Source organism: Podarcis muralis, chromosome 1 (assembly GCF_964188315.1).
Source record: "Podarcis muralis chromosome 1, rPodMur119.hap1.1, whole genome shotgun sequence".
NCBI lineage: Eukaryota > Metazoa > Chordata > Lepidosauria > Squamata > Lacertidae > Podarcis > Podarcis muralis.
Window position 1 is genome coordinate 93,220,302 of NC_135655.1, and position 12,300 is coordinate 93,232,601.

Genomic DNA, 12,300 nt, shown 5'->3' on the forward strand with positions numbered 1-12,300 from the left:
AATACAAAGAATTCACAGTTTGCTATCCTCACCCCAATTTCAAATTAGTTCATGAATCAAGTTACATCTAGCTTTTCCCTCTAGCAAAAAGACTTTCAGATTAATTAGATTACTCTAAATTTCCAGTGCATTAGAGGCAGTATTCTCTGAAGAGACCCCAGTCATCATGTCATGAAGAGTAGTGGCTGCTGTTGTTGTTGTTGTCTCCCAGCAAAGACTAAAATCAATATTCTCAACAGCACAACAGAAGCCTAAACATCTTGAAACATTCAGAAATTTTTATTTTTAAAAAACCCAAGCCCTTAAAACATTAAATGGGGTTGTTTCTGGGGTGGACATTCCACAACTGGAGTGTCACCACTGAAAAGGCCCTGGTCCCAGTAGCTGCCCTTTATACCTCACTTGGCACACCTAAGAGCAGAGCCTTAGAAGATAATCTAAAGCAGTTGGGAGGATATGATATTTGAGTTTGGGATGTTATAAGATTAAAACCAGCACTTTTGAACTCAGCCCAGGAGCATCCTGGAAGCCATTGTAGAGAAAGCACTGTTGCAATTTGATCAAATCATCAAGTCCCAGTAAACTGTTTTTCACCACTGTTCTGGACAAGCTGAAGATTCCAGGTTGTTTTTCAAAGGTGGCCCCACTTACAGCGCACTAGTTAGATTGCATCCATTTTGGCTATGCTTGATGCGCCACTGCAGAAAAGATGCCATGGATAAAGAACTATTGACCTTTGGAAATGGATTTATTACAGACACAAGTCAACATAAATCAACACAACAACAACACTTGTATTATGGGGCTTAGCTGATGGACACCACCTGAAGATCAAGCTGGCTTCTTCCTAGTGTTGTTTTGTTTGGGTAACAGAGCCCACTGCCACCTGACCAACAGGAATTATTCACCGTTAATATCGAAACAAGCTGCCCATGATTTTTAACTAGCCAGCACCCGATTTACACAGCTGTGCCCCTTCTGTTCTTTAAGCTTCTATAAAAGCTGTGAATGTGTTGCTGCAATGAAAACAACCCATAACCATTTCCATCAGGAGCCCAAGAGAAGGAGGAGGAGGAGGAACATAGAGCCCTCTTCTTCTAAAGTCAAGATGGGAGGTGTGTTAATGAGGGGGCAGCTTGCAGGTGTGCTCTTCAGAAATATTTCTTCTCCTGGGAAAACACATCTAATCTCAACCTGCTGGTTATTTAATATGAACCAGAAGTCTCACAGCAGCGAGAAGCCAGAGTACTGGCTGGTGAAGCCTGGGCAAGCTATTCATTCAAAAGGCAAAACAAAGCAAGTAAGTCCTTAGAAACTATGAACCTCTAGCAATAGTGGCATGTGGATTGTTGTTTCATATTTACTTATTCTAATCATTACACTTAATACCCCATCTTTTGTCCAGGGAGCTCAAGATTGGTCCCCATTTTCATTTTACCCTCAGAGCAACTGTGTGGGGTAGGTAAGTCTGAGAGACAATGACTGGCCTAAGCTCATCCAGTCAGCTTTGTGGATGAACGGTCATTGGAAGCTCGGTCTTCCTGATGATGGGAGTTGTGGTCCAAAAACAGCTGGAGACCCAAGTTTGGGAAACCCTGTCCTAGTCCAACATTCTAGTCACAACACTACACTGACATAGTAACTAGTCACAAAAGAGGCACGTCACGGTATCCAGGCTGTGACACTAACTTCCAGTTTATTCCATGTTTCAAAAGAATATTTGGAGGCACCACCTTAGCTATCCAAAGAGTCTATCAGCACACAAAAAACCATGTGCAAACGATCAATTATCTCAGTGAAATATGTGTTTTGGAGTCGGGAACAGATGCTTTTTGCGCCGTGTTTCCATTCTCAAACTACTGCCCTTTGTCAAGGGTAAATTTATTTCAAAGGCAGCTGTTTAAGATAAACATGTCTATCTTGGACCCATAAGCTATTTTTGATTTTGACTAAGATAGTTTATCATTTTGAAACTCGCAAAGGATGTGACATTCTCTGGGCCTCAGATATGGACAAGGAATTGACAGCAACTCTACCAGTGATCTTGGCTAGGCATCTCTCGTGATCCCTGGACTGTTTGGCCATACAAGGCGATCTGTCTGCTTACAGCTGCCAGTCATGGCTTGGATGCAAGGAGGTTTTTCTAAGCATTAAATGGAACATTTGCCAGAAGGCATTATATGGCTTTAGATAAGAACTCGAAAAAAGCGTAAGTAACCAGGCTCCTGCAGTAAATCTTTTATTAGTGCCCAAACAATATGTGTTTTCATATGGTTGCCTCCCACCTGTTGAAAAAACAGTGCCGGCTCAGAATCGGACCAATCTGAGAAAGGAAAAGTTGCAGTCCTGTTGCATTCTTTCCTGGGAACAAGTCTTGCTGAACACAAAATGACTTCCTTTTGAGTAAGCAATGCCGAAGTTTGCACCACAAGGCTTCTTGTTGGCAGACCATGAGGCCATCTCAGCCAGTGCAAATAGGAAAAAGCAAAGCCAACATCATTTGTAGCCTCACAGTATAATGAGCAGAATCATCATCATGGAAATCGACAGGGGACTGGACTACATAGAGGACAGCAGAGAGTTCAAGGACCTCCCTGGTTTGGATTCAATGGAGAAGACTGGTTCTGTCATCTTTACGTATACCAGATGCCTTCTAACTTCACATGTGTACTTGTTAAATTTAAAAATCAATACATAACGCAATACAAACTGGGCCTCCCCCAGTTTCTTACATGTTTTGTAAGAACGGATCCATTTTTGCCTTCAAATCATTTAATTGGAATCAATGTTTCCTTTGCCGAGAATGGCACCACCCAGCAGCTACGGTCCCATGGCCAACTATGCCTTTGCTGTTCCACTGAAATCTGCATGGATACTGGGGACTGGCTGGATGACGAGGAGCGGTGGGAGGCTCCAGCCGGAGAACCCCCTAGAGAAGCCTCAAAGGGTCAGAGCCAGGGGAGTGGTGGTGGGACACTGAAGACAGATCAGAGGATGATTCTGGGGCAGAATGGTTGGGTGCTGAGCAAGCAACAGGCTTGAGTGAGAGGGAGGAAGAAGAGGCAGAAAGCACTTGCAGATGCAGGACAGGCAGCTGAGGAGAAGGTGGGGACTGAGGTTGTAACGGATTCACAGGAGCCTGCCGGTCCTACTGTATTCAGCTCCCCTCCAAGGGCACAGAGAGAAGACCTTCAACTCAGCATAACACTGCATGCATCTGTTGCAGTGGACTGTAGCCCACAAAAGTTTAGAATGCAATGTTTCGGTCTTTAAGTTGCCACAAGGATCTGCTGTTTCTGCTGCAAGAGACTAACATAGTTATTTCTCAGGTAAAAAAAGAAAAGAGAGAAATACTCCAGTGTATGTACAGCCCTACCTACCTACCATCTATCTAGCACACATATCTTGCCCTTCCTCCAAAAAGCTCAGAGCAGCATACTGAAGGCTATCTCAGGTTAGAGAGCTTCCAGGCAGGGTCTTAATATTGCTAATGTTGTTGAGAAACTGGAAATGGGTCACTGGCAACATTTCTGCAAGTTCAGTTTTTTTTTAGTGTACATTAATAAGTTTATTATCTTAGCCATGACAAACTTGTATCAATAATATTAGTATATAATAATAATAATAATTTATTATTTATACCCCACCCATCCGGTTGGGTTTCCCCAGCCACTCTGGGTGTCTCCCAAAAGAATATTAAAAACACAATAAAACATCAAACATTAAAAACTTCCCTGAACAGGGCTGCCTTTGATGTCTTCTAAAAGTCAGATAGTTGTTTGTTTCCTTGACATCTGATGGGATGACATTCCACAGGGCGGGTCCCACTGCTGAGAAGGTCCTCTGCCTGGTTCCCTGTAACCTCACTTCTCACAGTGAGGGAACCACCAGAAGGCCCTCGGCGCTAGACCTCAGTGTCTGGGTTGGATGATGGGGGTGGAGGTGCTCCTTCAGGTATACATCCTGGGTGATGGCTCATATTAAGGATGTAAGAGAGAGAAGTTACTAACAAACTCAAATCCAGTTTGATTTCAGATTAAATCTCCAAATCACCACAACAATCTATAGCAACTCCTTTTTTCCTGTTTTGTTTTGTTTTTTGTGTAGCTAGTACATAAAGGACCACTTTGTATGTTACATAGCTATTATTGTCTCTCAAAAGAAACTAGACCATTTCTGCCAGGATGTACTTGCTTGCTTGTGTGAGCAAAGGTCCCTTCTGTATTCAACAGATGTGTCTTTTTGTGAAAATAACACATAAGGCGCATTATATTAGGGGAAGTTGCTTGCAAAAAACGCATCTGTAAGGCAGAATTGCATTTTTAAAATGTGCACATCAGAATAAACGCTCACGAAACTGCTGGTGAATATTCATAAGAGCTTTTAAAATATTATTATTATTATTATTATTATTATTATTATTAATAATCTGCAAACAGAGATGGAAATGTAACACTAATGTCTCAACAAATGAAACTGACCTGTAGAAAATGTAACTTGAAAAAAGAAACATGGCACATACTTTGTAAACCAAGAAATCTTTAATAAAAAATGTGGTGAACTGAATTAAAGACTGGAGGGGAAATGAGAAGCAGAGACAAAACGACAGATTCACCCTACCTTACTTACTGCTTCACAGCTTTGTTTTAACCACAGGATTGCCCTGTGCCTGAGTGAGTTGGGGGTAGAGGTAGCTACCTAGTAGTTTGACCTAGGGAACAATGACATGGACAATACAATCCACATGGAAATGCACTGAATTTATCTGCAATAGTGAAATGAAGCATCAGGGGCAAGGCAGTTTAAAACCAGTTGGGACATTTTTTTACCAGGGTGCTGACAAAGGCTCAAGTTATTTCAAGTATTTCTGTAACTTGGGCCCACTGCTAGTCCATGAGTTTTACATGTACATACAACTATGGCGAATGAAGTGCGTATTAAGAATGCCCATGTTCTCCTCTCTGTGATAGTGGTGACACTCCTAAGAAGAATTTCGAATTGTGTGCATTAATATTCTGTGAGTGGACTGGACCAGATAGTGAAATGGGTAGCATCAGCTTGTTTTCCAGGCAACTCCAAAAGTAGGACTGCAGATCCATCTTACGAAATGCTATCAAACCACAAACAACCAGAAAATCAGTGTCCCGCCTCTTGCATGAGGATTCCTAGTAATATAGCTACACTCCACAGTGCTAAATGCACACAAGAGTTTGCTGCACATTCTCAGACACACTCTGGTTGCTTCTACAGCATTACAAATTGCTTCTGAACTGTCTGCGCATCAATAGGGTCTTAATACTCCTCTGAGTATTAAGGCAGAGGAAAGAGTGGCTATTTGATAAACACATGCAAGTCCCACTGGGCACACAGAATAGTTCTGCAGCGCTGTAGAATTTGTAGCCATTCTTTTTCATTAAAAAGGGGGGTGGGGACCACTTAGGGGTGTGCAGTGCCTAAGGAAAGCCACAAGATGTCTCTTGAAACCTGCAGTTGAGAATAAGAGGCACAAGATCTGGGAATTAATCATCACTGCTGCCACCACCATCATTATCATCACGAGAGCCTTTTTTAACTTGCAGGGTGTTCTGAGTTTATCCATGGGCATAATCTGAGGGGCTGCATTCCCTGCTGGAATGACCATGGTCTATCAGAACCTGGACAGCGCAGCCATGACTCTGACACAAGGGACGACACACACCCTAGGGCCAAAATAGGGCTGGTGATGAGGTCATTCCTGATGACTGATTGAGAAGCTCAGGTGCTGGACTGCATTATGCGTGCCGTGAGGCCCATGTCCCTCTCTCCTTCTGATAAACACTGCCACCCCCTGCTACTGAATCATCTCCATCCCTATGCCATGAATCTCAATGGCAATGGTATTCTTGCATGCCACCCCAATAAGCACAGCATCATCAGCCCGAGAGCTTCTAGCTTCTCCCATAGGCACAGCCTTGGACTCAAACAGAAATCAACCACAGTGCTCTGACCTCTCCAGTTTGCTGCCTTTACCAGCCTGCAACCTTTTTTCCTCTCAGTCACAGCCAACTCTAAACTCTGCCTTTGACTTCTAACAAGGGAGGGGGCGCCACCCACCCATTTGCCACCTAGCCCAGAGCCTTTGCTTTCTTATTGGCCCATCTCCCAGACGATCTCCTCAACAAGGGAAGCTGGGTCCAGGGATTAGGAGCACGGGATCCAATTTAAGTCTCCAAGCCTTGATTACCGCATTTTTCGCCCTATAGGACGCACTTTTCCCCCTCCAAAAATGAAGAGGAAATCTGTGTGCGTCCTATGGGGTGAATGCAGGCTTTCGCTGTAGCTTGGAGAGTGAGAGGGGTTGGTGCACACCGACCCCTCTCGCTCTCCAGGCTTCAGGAAGCTATCAGCAAGCCTGGGGAGCCCACGGGAGTTCCTGCAAGGCTCCCTAGGCTGCGGATAGCAGCCTGCTGCCCGGAGCGCTAGGCGCTCTGAAGCAGAGCGCCCCACGCTTCGGGCAGATATCCGCAGCCTAGGGAGCCCCGCGCTTCGGGCAGATATCCTTTTCTCCTCTAAAAACTACGGTAGGTGCGTTTTTAAAAGCTCGGGCTTCCCCTGCGGCTGGGGGGGGAGATAAATTTTTTTTCTTTAGCCCCCCCCCCAAATTAGGTGTGTCCTATGGGCCGGTGCGTCCTATAGGGTGAAAAATACGGTAAATTCTAACACCTTCTGGACCCAGGAATTTAGGGGAGCTTGGCACCCACAATCTCATAACAGTATTCTAATTTATCTCAACATAATGCTAGCAGAATGGCTGGAAAGGACCTGTGTGCCAACTAAGCTATTTCCTTAGACCATCTGCTTGCCATCAATTAACCTACAGACCACAATCTGCTTCAGAATAGGGAGCTGATTCATAGGAGAAAGGGGCCTACAGGCCAATGGCTCCACATGAGCAAGCGAGTCAAGTCACATGCTTCAAAGAAAGACAAACACCAACTCAGTGAAAGTTTAGTCCATATTTAGCCTGAAATTGCGTACAGGCTTTTCTAGAAGCAAATCCCATTGAACTCTAACTCCCAGCAGCTCCAGCCAGCATAGTTTGTAGTCAGCAATTGTGGAAGTTGTAATCCAACAACATCTGGAAGTCTACAGGTTTGTCACAACCTTGATGGCAGAAAGTGAGGAGGAATTAAAGAACCTTTTAATGAGGGTGAAAGAGGAGAGTGCAAAATATGGTCTGAAGCTCAACATAAAAATAACTAAGATCATGGCCACTGGTCCCATCACCTCCTGGCAAATAGAAGGGGAAGAAATGGAGGCAGCGAGAGATTTTACTTTCTTGGGCTCCATGATCACTGCAGATGGTGACAGCAGTCACAAAATTAAAAGGCACCTGCTTCTTGGGAGAAAAGCAATGACAAACCTAGACAACATCTTAAAAAGACATCACCTTGCCAACAAAGGTCCATATAGTTAAAGCTATGGTTTTCCCAGTAGTGATGTATAGAAGTGAGAGCTGGACCATAAAGATTGCTGAAGAATTGATGCTTTTGAATTATGGTGCTGGAGGAGACTCTTGAGAGTCCCATGGACTACAAGAAGATCAAACCTATCCATGCTGAAGGAAATCAGCCCTGAGTGCTCACTGGAAGGACAGATCCTGAAGCTGAGGCTCCAGTACTTTGGCCACCTCATGAGAAGAGAAGACTCCCTGGAAAAGACCCTGATGTTGGGAAAGATGGAGGGCACAAGGAGAAGGGGACGACAGAGGATGAGATGGTTGGACAGTGTTCTCGAAGCTACAAACATGAATTTGACCAAACTGAGGGAGGCAGTGGAAGACAGGAGTGCCTGGCGTGCTCTGGTCCATGGGGTCACGAAGAGTCGGACACGATTAAACGACTAAACAACAACAACACTGTAGTGCTTTGGGGTAAGAATAATTTGAGTTTAGGCTGTTTGGGATTTTCTGTCTGGGACTAGATCAACCAAAATCTATCCAAGTACAGTGTTCCAGTTTTAACTAGACTGAACTGAGCTGAGTGACATTTTGATGACTCAAGAAGCATGGGCTTTCAAAGAGTACTGAAAATCAGACAACCTTAAATCATCATCACCCTATCCAAGGCTCCCTACAAATTTACAATGATTGTGAAATTCTGGGTGGGAAATCTCTGGATCAAAGAGAAATTAGTAAACCCCGTGTTCATAAAGTGTTGAGAGATAATTATATGTGCCTCTCAAAGCTCATGGGGGGGGGGAGAGAGAGGGAGTCCTTTCATGAGAGGGTTGCTGGGAGCTTTCATCATTTGCCTAGTTTAGGAATGTCATGTTTTTAGCCTGATGAAGGAATTCAAACATGGCTGTAGGGCTAAGCCGAAGTGTAGCATATCAAACCAAGTAGTATATTTTCTTTTCTTCCTTTTTGGTCTACAGCGTGGATTTTTTAAAAAAATACACACACAAATTGAAGGTGCCTTTATGCAGTGGTGGGAAAGCTTTGGCCCTCCAGATGCTGTTGGACTCTAATCATGCCTGGCCATTGTTGATGCTGGCTGGGTCTGAAGGGAGCTGGAGTCCGCTGTGGAGTGCCACAGATTCCCCAACCCAGCCTTTATGGGAGTGATGAGTAACACTGGAGTCCAAGATTGGCAGCATTCAAAGCAACCCAACAACCCAACTTGCTCAGTCCATGGAAGCAGGAGTGGATCTACTATGAAACTAATGAAGCTTAAGCTTCAGGGCCCCTAATCCCAGAAGGGCCCCAGAAGTGACTTAAGTCTACAGTGCTTAAATTTTTTGGGTCTAGTAGACCCAATTTGAATCACAAAACTATAATACTTTAAGGCGCAGGAAATTTGTATTCACGCCAGTGACTTTGACGTGTAAGATAACACATTGCAGCAATTTTAACCGAAATCTGTGATGCAGCAGTTAATTATTTTGTGTGTGTGGTGATCTGTTGTAGAATAAGTCAATTGAAGAAGATAACAGTGGCTACCCAGACACCACTGCTAATTGTGAAGGGCCCCCCATAACAGTTTGAGCTTCAGGGCCTCCAAAATGTAGGTCTGCAACTGCATGGAAGGTGAAGTTGGAAGGTCCAACTAGTCGTGTTGTGCGGATGCCTGATGATCGTCTTCCAAAGCAGCTACTCTATTCCAAACTTAAAAATGGAAAGCATAATGCTGGTGGTCAACAGAAGAGGTTTAAAGAGTCTCTCAAGGCAAATCTAAAAAAATGTCGTATAAACATCAACAACAGGGAAACGCTGGCCAGCAAGTGCTCCAGTTGGAGAACAGCCTTTACCAAAGGTGTCATGGGCTTTGATGATGCTCAAACTCAGGATGAAAGGGAGAAACGTGCTAAGAGGAAGGCACGCTTGGCAAATCCACACCGTGATCAACTCCCCCCTGGAAACCAATGTCCCCACTGTGGAAGGACATGTGGATCCAGAATTGGCCTCCACAGTCACTTACAGACTCACTGTTAAAACCGTGTTTATGGAAGACAATCTTACTCGGCTACGAGTGATCGCCAAAGAAGAAGAAGGAAGGTGGATGCAGTTGTCTTTATTAAACTTCCCTCTGTATAGGATCTGTCAGTTGAATAGCGGATGAATAACTTAAAGGAAAGAGAAATGACTCAAACTGTTTAACCAGTTATGAAATGTAGCCCTGCCCGTCAACCCACCCCGAGCATTTTACGTCTCTACTGTGCAAATTAGACTTGTGAATATGTGAAGCAGGCCACCTTTGGCTATACCTTACCATCTCCTCTTTTCTGTCTATGGACATAGGAAGCTTTTAAGTATCTCTTTAAACAGTCACAATAACAGGAGGAACTTTTCAGAGGGGTAGCCTTATTAGTCTGTTGCAGCAAAACCAGCAAAGGGTTTTACAGCACCTTAAAGGCAAATTTAAGGGACGCAGGTGGCGCTGTGGGTAAAAGCCTCAGCGCCTAGGGCTTGCCGATCAAAAGGTTGGTGGTTCGAATCCCCTAGCAGTTTGAAAGCACTCCCGGGTGCAAGTAGATAAATAGGAACCGCTTACTAGTGGGAAGGTAAACGGTGTTTCCGTGTGCGGCTCTGGCTCGCCAGAGCAGCGATGTCACGCTGGCCACGTGACCCGGAAGTGTCTCCGGACAGCGCTGGCCCCCGGCCTCTTGAGTGAGATGAGCGCACAACCCTAGAGTTGGACACGACTGGCCCGTACGGGCAGGGGTACCTTTACCTTTACCTTTACTAAAGGCAAACTAATGTATTATGCATTAGCTTTTGCTGACGATAATTCATTCATCAAATGCATGAAGTGCTATCCTGAATTAAAGGGTTTGGGGGGGTGGGCATCGAGGATGGATGCAAAGAGGTCAAAGGGAAATAACATGTGCAGCGCTCAGGTAAAAGCTAACAAATAGACCACCTGATAGTGGTGCAAGACATCTGTGTGTATACACTGTATCTTTAAAGCACCTTCAAAGCACATCACCCCCTCAAAGAATTCTGGGCACTGTAGTTAACATCTCACAGGGCTACAGTTCCTGTTAACAAACTACAGTGCCCAGAATTCTTTGAGGGAGGAAATGTGCTTTGAAAGTGCTTTAAAGGTATGGTGCGTACACAGCTCCTCACGTTGGTTGGTGAGCTGGTGTTTGCAGGGCAGAGTTGGGACCACACATAAACAGAGATCACAGTTCAAGGTAGTGCAGCCTTGACTTCCTCAGGCGGGCTAAACAAACCTGATCGATCCCACCCACTCCAGCCTTTGTGGGAAATCCCTTGTTTCCTTGCAGGTCTTTCCATCACCACAGAAAGCAAGTTTGATGTTCAGATAAGGATGAGTCAGCTTCGCAATTGGCCTTTGATGCAATGAGATCAGCAAAAAATCAGCTTCAAGGGATTCTTGGAGCTGGCTTTGTTCTCTGAAACTTGTTGAATGGTCTGCTGATATACAGCTGACATATATCATGATGAATATCACAGCTGCCTGACATAAGAGAGTGGAGTTCCACAGAGTGGGCTGCTGAGACGGTAATGAACCCATCAACATTTTTAGTTGGGGGAAACAGTCGAGTCCACGCTGCCGAGACTCTCAGAATCATCATGAGCCCTCTTCACCAACACCGCCCAGTTCCTTCCAGTGCATCAGGGATGGGGAACTGGTAGCTCTCCAATCCTCATCAGCCACAGCCAGCCTATGCCTATCTATACCAGCTGCCTCACTGACCTTCCATCACCACTTGCTCATTTTGATTATTTTCCAGCTTACGGAAAGAAAGCTCAGTTTCTAAGATGAGAAGGAAGGCCTTGCAGCCCAACACACAGAACAGGGAACTTCAGGTACTGGGTGTGGTGCTGTGGTCAGTTTCAAAGGCCAGGAGCTCATCGCGACAGCCCCACTAGCCATGGGAGTAGCCAGGATTTTTGTTAGGGGGGCAGGGCTTTTGTTGGGGGGGCAGAACCGACATGATTGGTCAGTTAGTTAAGTATTTCTATTGTTTTACTTGATCTAGGGAGCACACCTGTCCCCCCTGCCCCTCTTGGCTACGCCCATGCTAGGCACACATCCCAAGGACATCCCCAGAAAAAGAGGCAACAATGCTCCTCATAGGAAGTTGCCATATACTGAGCTGGACCATTAATCCATCCATTGTGTACACTGACTGGTAGTAGCTTTCCAGAGTTTTGTGCAGGAGATTTCCCCTGCCCTACCATGCCACAAGTTTCCTATCCCTGCCCTGAAATAATATGCTTGGGGTTAAAAATGAAGTTAAAATGCACCATCCTTTTCAGGTTTATTTCGGTCTCCAAACAGACTGCAAACTTTACAAAGGACCGACCCTGGGATGGAGCCGTCTCCATAGGACTGCTATAGCAGTGGGATTCCTATGGGAGTGCAAGAGAAGCACCCATTGACAGGCAAGGAATCTGGAGTCTAGGTGGCAACATGGGCAAAGCCAGGATTTATTGGGGGGGCAGGACACCCGCCTGTCATCACCCTCTGTATGGCTCTGTCTAGCAGATTTGGAATGAAATGTCTCAGAGACAGTTGTTTTAAATTACTTTCTTTGGACCCCCAAGTCCTCAGGAAAATCTGCCAAATTCTTTCTACAATTTCTACTTTTAGTTAATTATTTCTACCTATTTATTTATTTGGGTGGGGTAGCTGCCCTCCTGCCCCCTGGCAACAAGGACCAAGAAATGTGGGGAAGGGGTTTTCCCCCCAGCGTTTCTCTCTTTGGCACCAGGATCCATCTCCCTTCTTTGCTTGTGGGTGCAGGGAGAGGCAAAGAGCGCCCATGTGCCATGCGCCTTGTGCTCAG